Here is a 9,756-nt window from a genome sequence, read left to right as displayed (position 1 = left end):
TCTATCATCTACATCTCTCTGTCCTCTCTATCATCTCTCTCTCTCTCTATCATCTACATCTCTCTGTCCTCTCTATCATCTCTCTCCCTCTCTCCATCTCCCTCTCTCCATCATCTCCCCCCTATCTCTCTCTCTCTCGCTCACACACACACACACAGAGTTAACTGATGCTGCTCCCTCTCCACCGAAATCGCTCGCCACTCCTCCTAGTCGTCCTCATCGCGGGCCCGCTCTCCCCACCCCCAACGTCTCACGGGGAGCGGTGGCGCAGCGGTTGGCGCACTGCGTCGTACCGAAACACCGCCAGCGATTGGGCCCCCCTCCCCCACCCCAACCCCCTTCACCCCTGAAGGTCGACTCAGCCTCGAACTGGCACCTGGTAGGCGGTGAGCCCAGCAGCCACATCGCCCACCTGGGAGACCCGGGGGGGAGGGGGGTGAGGGGGGCACTCCTGACCCCCCTCCCCCCATCGTGGACCGTGCGGAGCCTTCGTAGGTGGCTGCTGCCGCTGCTACCCTCAAGCAGCACTTGCCCCCAGCCCCCGACAGAGGCAATGCCCCATGGGGTGCGCCTTTGTCTTTGGCCGTGCGCGAGAGTCCGGTGGGTCGGGCTCTGTGCGCATCGCCGGGGCGTGCGTCAATGTTATTCCGCTTTGTAAGTGCCTCTAAGCGCGCGCGCGACGCCAGATTTGTGCTGATACAATGCAGTTTTATCGCTGCGACTGTCAATAGCTCTCTTGCTCCCACTCCCTTCCGACTGGCTCCTCCTCCTCCGGGAATTCTAAATGCTAAATAAACCCTCGCTCGCTCGCTCTCTCTCTCTCTCTCCCTTCCACTGGCTCAACCTTTGGGAATTTTAAATGCTAAATAAACTCTCTCTCTCCGTCTCTCGCTCCGTCTCTCTCTCTCTCTCTGGCTTTACCTCTGGGCACATGCAAAGACAAATAGGCTAGCCATATAGCCTGAACAGGCTGTTGGGGCAAGTGCTGTTAGCAAGTAGCAGCACCGATGAAGTTAACCGGCACTGTGGCACACTTGGGGGTTGGGTGGCCAGCAACCAGGCCCGGTCGCCTTTGTCTCCCCAGTTGGCGATGCTTGCACACCCCACTGGGTACTCATTTGGAGGCCCAGGACTGGTTCAAATAATCAAATAGTCGAACTCCGGTCGCCGGAATCATAGCGCAGCACGCTCACCGTTGCACACATACCACACACAAAGACAAAGATCCCCCGTATAGCCTCTTGGCAGACTGTTGGGGCAAGTGCTGTTAGTGATTAGCAGCAGCACCCTATGAAGGCCGGAACGGCACGCGAGGGGGTGGGTGGCCAGCACCACGCCCCATATAGACACACACACACTCCTATATAGACACACACACACTCCTATATAGACACACTGACACACTAACACACACACACGCTAACACACACGCTCCCATATAGACACACACACACTCACTCACTCCCATATAGACATACACACACTCCTATATAGACACACTGACACACTAACACACACACACACGCTAACACACACGCTCCCATATAGACACACACACACACTCCCATATAGACATACACACACTCCTATATAGACACACTGACACACTAACACACACACACACACACGCTCCCATATAGACACACACACACACACTCCCATATAGACATACACACACTCCTATATAGACACACTGACACACTAACACACACACACGCTAACACACACGCTCCCATATAGACACACACACACACACACTCCCATATACACACACACACACACACTCCTATATAGACACACTGACACACTAACACACACACACGCTAACACACACGCTCTCATATAGACACACACACACACTCCCATATAGACATACACACACTCCTATATAGACACACTGACACACTAACACACACACACGCTAACACACACGCTCCCATATAGACACACACACACACACTCCCATATAGACATACACACACTCCTATATAGACACACTGACACACTAACACACACACACACGCTAACACACACGCTCCCATATAGACACACACACACACACTCCCATATAGACATACACACACTCCTATATAGACACACTGACACACTAACACACACACACACGCTAACACACACGCTCCCATATAGACACACACACACACACTCCCATATAGACATACACACACTCCTATATAGACACACTGACACACTAACACACACACACGCTAACACACACGCTCCCATATAGACACACACACACACACACTCCCATATACACACACACACACACACTCCTATATAGACACACTGACACACTAACACACACACACGCTAACACACACGCTCTCATATAGACACACACACACACACTCCCATATAGACACACACACACTCCTATATAGACACACTGACACACTAACACACACACACGCTAACACACACGCTCCCATATAGACACACACACACACACTCCCATATAGACATACACACACTCCTATATAGACACACTGACACACTAACACACACACACACGCTAACACACACGCTCCCATATAGACACACACACACACACACTCCCATATAGACATACACACACTCCTATATAGACACACTGACACACTAACACACACACACACGCTAACACACACGCTCCCATATAGACACACACACACTCACACTCCCATATAGACACACACACACCTATATAGGCACACTGACACACTAACACACACACACGCTAACACACACGCTCCCATATAGACACACACACACTCCTATATAGACACACTGACACACTAACACACACACACACGCTAACACACACGCTCCCATATAGACACACACACACACACTCCCATATAGACACACACACACTCCTATATAGACACACTGACACACTAACACACACACACACTAACACACACGCTCCCATATAGACACACACACACTCCTATATAGACACACTGACACGCTAACACACACACACACGCTAACACACACGCTCCCATATAGACACACACACACACACTCCCATATAGACATACACACACTCCTATATAGACACACTGACACACTAACACACACACACACGCTAACACACACGCTCCCATATAGACACACACACACACTCCCATATAGACATACACACACTCCTATATAGACACAATGACACACTAACACACACACACGCTAACACACACGCTCCCATATAGACACACACACACATACTCCCATATAGACACACACACACTCCCATATAGACATACACACACTCCTATATAGACACACTGACACACTAACACACACACACACGCTAACACACACGCTCCCATATAGACACACACACACATACTCCCATATAGACACACACACACTCCCATATAGACATACACACACTCCTATATAGACACACTGACACACTAACACACACACACGCTAACACACACGCTCCCATATAGACACACACACATACACTCCCATATAGACATACACACACTCCTATATAGACACACTGACACACTAACACACACACACACACGCTAACACACACGCTCCCATATAGACACATACACACACTCTCCCATACAAATGTAGTGACATCGCGGATGTCACTGTATGGTGCCGGTCCGAGAGGGCCGTGGCACGTGATGCACCGTCATCACGTACACCCCGTGGGTGGGTGTGGTACCAGCCCGAGCGGGCTTGGCATGCGCTGGGGTAGCACGGGCAGCACGCACGGCGGGCAGTGCGGGCTCCCACAAGGGGGAGTGGTGGAGTGTCAGCCCAGGGGCAAGGTTGCCCCGGGCCATGGCACTCTGGTTGACCCCGTAGACACGTGATCCAGAGTGTCCACAGAGAGGCCCCCAGGTGTGTGTGGGGGGGGGGTGGGGTCTAGGGGGCGATCACGTGTCTGGGGAGAGCTCTCGAGAGGGATCGAGAGGGAGCTAGAACACGCTTGATAGGGCGGGCGGGGCCAAGGGCGGAGCCAGCCCCGACCCAGGGGGATATAAGGTGGGTCCCTGAGAGGGAGCAGGGTCGCTGCATTCTACAAGCTGAAGCTCTACGTCATACAAGCTGAAGCTCTACGTCATACAACCTGGAAGCTCCACGTCTACAAGCTGGAAGCTCTACGTCATACAATCTAGAAGCTCTACGTCTAGAAGCTGGAAGCTCTACGTCATACAAGCTGAAAGCTCTACGTCTACAAGCTGGAAGCTCTACGTCATACAAGCTGGAAGCTCTACGTCTACAAGCTGAAGCTCTACGTCGACAAGCTGGAAGCTCTACGTCATACAAGCTGGAAGCTCTACGTCATACAAGCTGGAAGCTCTACGTGATACAAGCTGGAAGCTCTACGTCATACATCTTGGAAGCTCTACAGGCATCAACACGTGGTCGAGACCCGAGTGAGGGTCAGACCCTTCGTAGCTGGAACTCCTCCGTATAGGGTAGTTAACTGGGTGGCCACGACCCCTAGGCTGTATCTGGTGAAGGGGCAGTTACCCCTTTGTGTTACGTGTTGATGTTACAAATAAATGTGTTGGCTCTAAAGAAAGTCTGCGACTCAGTTGGACTCACTACACATACACACACACTCCCATATAGACACGCACACTGCCATATAGAAACACGCAACAACCGCCATTCGCCACTAAGTGGCGGTGACGTCACCACTGCTCCTTTGCGAGGCTATGTGCAACTTAAGGCCACGTGCAATGTTGAACGCCCGCTGGCAGGAGGCCACGTGACAGACCCAGCAGGTGCCATAGGTTGACTGAGATGACTGGCTGACGCACCATCTCTGCCTGGTACTGTGCCAACTTGATGTGCTTTAGGCACCCGGCGCTCCGCTCGTTGTTGTGAGCGTCGCTCCTCCACCCTCCGTTGTTGTTGGAGGGCGACTGCCTCTAACTGCCCAGTAGCGTCCTTCATGAGCCTCCTCCACAGAGGCCGATCTTGACACCCGCTAGTACCGGTCATTGGCAAGTCCACTCAACTTCACATTCTCTTGTACCACATCACTCCATCTCTACTCTAGCCCATGCTGCGTCCATTTAACCCCCTATATCCGGCTGAACAAAAGCTGTTTAGGCATGCAGTGGCTGGGCATGCGGGCTATGTTACCCTGCCAACGCAGCATTGCTTGCGGGAGTAGCTCACCGATGGGATTTTGTCGAGATCATTCAAGGATCTGTGAGATCCTCACAGAATCCAGCCTGATTAAACCCAAGATAGATCGTCGGCAGGCCAGCTTAAATGTTTCTGAACTGCAAAGATGTTCCATTAAGGGGTCCACGATTTGCTTGCATGGAGAAGGGAGGGAATAACCGTGGCTGAGAAGAACTGAAGCTTCACGTGGAGCGACACACCAGGCAGCTTCAACACAGTTTTACACAGTTGGTGAAAATAATGCCGTTCGACTGATTCTGAGTGAGACCTCTGCTGTCAAACCAGAGCCGGTCATGAGCACACTGCCCAGGTATGGGAAACTCTCCACTCTCTCCACAATTGCCCCATCAGCAATTGGGAGTTGTTGGGGTGAATTGTTTGATAGGGCTGATGGTAAGGTCCCACCTTTTAGTGGCACGCTCCAGGTTCAGCACCAGCGCCTCCAACTCCTTTGAGTGAGCAGCAACCACAAGATGATCGGCATACGTAAAATGGTTAACCAATAGGGAGCCATCCCTTGACCGCACCCGGGCATCTATCAGCCTCCCATTGTATCTGCACCAGATGGAAATACACGAACTACGTGGTCGAAACATGTTAAATAATGTGGGAGCCAGAGGACATCCCTGTCACACCCCAAGGTGAACAGGGAATGGCTCCGACTCCTGGCCACGATACCCGCAAACTCCCACGTTAACAAACAAAAACAGAGACAAGATCCCCCATGTAGCCTTAACAGACTGTAGGGGCAAGTGCTGTTAGCGAGCACCAACGAAGGCCGGCAAGGTACACGAGGGGGTGGGTGTCCAGCACCACGCCTGGCAGCCTTTGTCTCCCCAGTGGCGATGTTTACACACTACACCAGATACTCAATTGAGGCTGAGTCGACCTAGGGGAGGCCCAGAACCGGTTCAGATAATCGTCACTGTGTGTTGGCCGTGTTGCGGGAATCAAACCCAGGTAGCCAGGTTTGTAGCGCAGCGCGCTAACCACTACACTACCGCTCCCCACACACTTAGATACACACACAGCGACTACACACACACACAGACCACACACACAGCCTACACAGACAGATACACACACAACGATGCCCTATCATAGCCTTCAATAGACCGTTGGAGGGGAAAGCACTGTTAGCGAGCAACCGATGGCTGTGGAAGCAGCAGCAGCGCCGTAAAATGAGAGAGACAAAGGTGAAGTGGCAGTTGCAGGGCTGCGCCTTAACCTGTCGTGAGTTGGGAGCGGGAGGAGGGGAGGGGAGGGGTTGGGGTAGAGGGGGGGGGGGGGGTGGCGGGGGGTGGAAGGGGGGTGAATCAATACCCGGCTGGGGTTATAGCGAAACGAGACACACACACAAAAAACGCAATCAGGAGCCACTTAAGCGAAAAGGCGATATAAATGTGCCCCCCCCCCCACCCTTTAAAGGAAAAATTAGCGGTGGCAATCAAAAACAATAATACGAAGAGAGAGAGAGCAAGAGAGTGGAGAGAGAGCGAGAGAGGAGAGAGCGAGAGAGGAGAGAGAGCGAGAGAGGAGAGAGAGCGAGAGAGGAGAGAGAGCGAGAGAGGAGATAGAGCGAGATAGGAGAGTGAGCGAGCGAGAGAGTGAGCGAGCGAGAGAGCGAGAGCAAGAATAGAGAGAGAGCGAGAGAGATCGAGAGAAAGAGGAGAGAGAGAGCGAGAGGGAGAAGAGAGAGAGCGAGAGACTTTGACTTTTAAACGACTTTCATTGCTGCCAGCAGCAACAGCACTGGAGGCGATTTCGACACGAAACACACAAAGCCACCAGCAACAAAACAACACAAACACAATGAAACAAAAAAGCCACGTGCAGCGGCACGTGGCACCGGACGTGCCACGCCCAATACAATAAAAAGTCACGTGGTGGTGGTCGTCATCGCGCAGGCCACGCCCGACGAGCGAGCACGTGAGAAGGTGACAAGGAGGATGACGTTCACGCCGGTACAGAGGCCTTTTAAAGCGGCTGGGCGTTGAGTCTCCACTCCGGAAATTCGCAACAGCAGCCCTGGGACCAGGTGGTGATTTGAAAACACGGAGGGGGGGGGGGGGACGAGAGAGAGAGAGATCGAGAGAGAAATTGAGAGAGATCCGGAGAGTGATCGAGAGAGAGGAGAGAGGTCAAGAGAGAGACTGAGTGATCTAGAGAGAGAGGGAGATATCGAGAGAGATTGAGACAGTGATCTAGAGAGAGGACAGAGAGAGAGATTGAGAGTGATCTCTAGAGAGAGAGGACACAGAGAGATATCGAGAGAGATTGAGAGATCTAGAGAGAGAGGACACAGAGAGATATCGAGAGAGACTGAGAGAGATCTAGAGAGAGCTGACAGAGATATATCGAGAGAGATTGAGTGATCTAGAGAGAGATGGCAGAGAGATATATCGAGAGAGATTGAGAGAGAGGAGAGATGACAGAGAGAGATATCGAGAGAGACTGAGAGAGAGATCTAGACAGAGAGGACACAGAGATAGATATCGAGAGAGACTGAGTGATCTAGAGATGGAGATATCGAGAGAGATTGAGACAGTGATCTAGAGAGAGGACAGAGATAGAGATATCGAGAGAGATTTAGAGAGTGATCTAGAGAGAGAGGACACAGAGAGAGATATCGAGAGAGATTGAGAGTGATCTCTAGAGAGAGAGGACAGAGAGAGGGAGATATCGAGAGAGATTGAGAGAGTGATCTAGAGAGAGAGGACAGAGAGAGAAACATCGAGAGAGACTGAGAGAGTGATCTAGAGAGATGACAGAGATATATCGAGAGAGATTGAGAGAGAGGAGAGAGATGACAGAGAGAGATATATCGAGAGAGATTGAGAGAAAGGAGAGATGACAGAGAGAGAGATTGAGACAGGAGATGCGAGGAACGGGCAGAATGGGTAGTGTGGCCGCCACGGACGACGAGGTGATCCGCAAGCGGCTGCTGATTGACGGAGATGGAGGCGGAGATGATCGCCGCATCAATTCCCTGCTGAAGAGCTTCGTCAAGTGGTGCAGCAATGACTCGCTCCCGCAGGGCCAGAGCTACAGCCAGTACCAGCGAATGGTTGGAGCCCTGGCGCAGTGCGAGTTCTCTATAGGAAAAAAAAAAACGTTCTGATGCATAACATGAACCTGCGGGAGATGAACAACTATGGAAAGATCAACAAACATATCGTGGACAGCATTGCAGCTGGCCGTGAAAGGATGACACAGTGCAAGCAGGAGATCCTTCAAGCCAAACGGATAGGCAAGAATCGTCAAGGGCACGATGCTTTGGCCAAAGTAAATTGAGCAGCACCCTGATAGAAGCAAGACACTCAGGCAACTTGAAGAGCTGGACAAAGACCTCCAGAATCCGTTACAAGCCAAAGAGAGTGTTGAGAGCAAGTTGGAGCTGCGGAGGAGACAGTTCCACGTGCTTCTAAGCACCATTCACGAGCTTCGAGAGATGCTGAAAGAATGATGAAAAAGTTGCAGAGGCTGAAGATGATACTTTGATGGAGGCGAACAGCAATTAGACCTCATTCAGCAGTCTTATGCTCATTCCACATTCATTGATGTACCTGGCTCATTGTGCATAATTTGTGACCGTCAGACGCAACCGGGCATCATCCGCGCTAGCCGCGTGGGGTGGGAGGGGGGGGTGGGGTCAGGGATCAGGGAGGGGGGGCGGGGGGGTGGGGGGTCGGGGAGGGGTCGGGGGGGGGTTCGGGAGGGGGGGGGGGTCGGGAGGGGGGGGAGTTCAAACGTAAACACGAGCGCGTCCTTTGCTCCCTCGCACAGGGCGTCTTCTCCGCGCCCCCACCCTGCCAGGAACTCGCCCTTGGCCCCGGTGTGCCTGCGGTACGCGAACTCAGGCCCAAGCCGCGCCTTCACCGGGGCCTGCGTCGCCGCCAGCGCGCCACCGCCACCGCCGCCACCTTCCAGCCTCACGCTTCCGGGTGGCATATTTCGCTAGTTTCGCCTGGGCACGCACGAAGTTTGCGACATTACGCTTGTCACCCGCCACCCCCCGTCACTCCGTACACGAGCGTGCACTCCTGTAGCGGGATGCCCAAGCCTCGCGAACACCCACGCGATGAACTGAAACAGCGGCACCAGCCTCCTGCATTGGAGGTATTTGGTGTACGAGGTCCTTCCCTCTGTCCGCAGAACGCACAGTTGTCCGGGGTCCCCGGCGCGACCCGGCTAACCCACACGGCCGAGGCCAAAGTCTGGTGCGCCAACCTCCATTGGGAGGTCGCCGCACCGCTTGGTCGTGGGGGGGGGGGGGGGGGGCGGTATAAGTCCCGCCACCGGGGGGGGGGGCCACGCTGCCCGGCGCGGTAGAAGTGCCCTCTCCACTTCGTGTCCGGCAGCCCGTCCAGTTCCCCGAGGAGCAGCGACTTAACGCAGGCGGCGTAGATGCGGTCCTTACGGGCACCCTCGAGCGGCACGTCCCTGCAGTGCCTGAGCTGCGGGAGTCGCCCGGTGTCCTCGCGGTCAGCGGAGGCGCGGCAGGAGAAAAGCCAGCCGGGGGGGGAAAGGGGGGACCCCCTCCACCACCGCCCGCGTCCCCCCCCAGCCGCACCCCGAGCCTCCGCG

At 53.6% G+C, this 9,756-nt stretch overlaps 1 pseudogene; it reads left to right on the top strand.

Annotated features, from left to right (window-relative positions):
* Nucleotides 1-8,023: 8,023 nt before the first annotated feature.
* Nucleotides 8,024-8,739, top strand: LOC116956507 (THO complex subunit 7 homolog pseudogene; annotated as a pseudogene).
* Nucleotides 8,740-9,756: the final 1,017 nt, after the last annotated feature.

This window comes from Petromyzon marinus, chromosome 65 (genome assembly GCF_048934315.1).
Source record: "Petromyzon marinus isolate PM22_M1 ecotype Great Lakes invasive population chromosome 65, UKy_Petmar_22M1.pri1.0, whole genome shotgun sequence".
Taxonomy (NCBI): Eukaryota; Metazoa; Chordata; class Hyperoartia; order Petromyzontiformes; family Petromyzontidae; genus Petromyzon; species Petromyzon marinus.
Note: the sequence above shows the minus strand (reverse complement) of the source record. Positions and strands in the feature narration are given on the sequence as shown.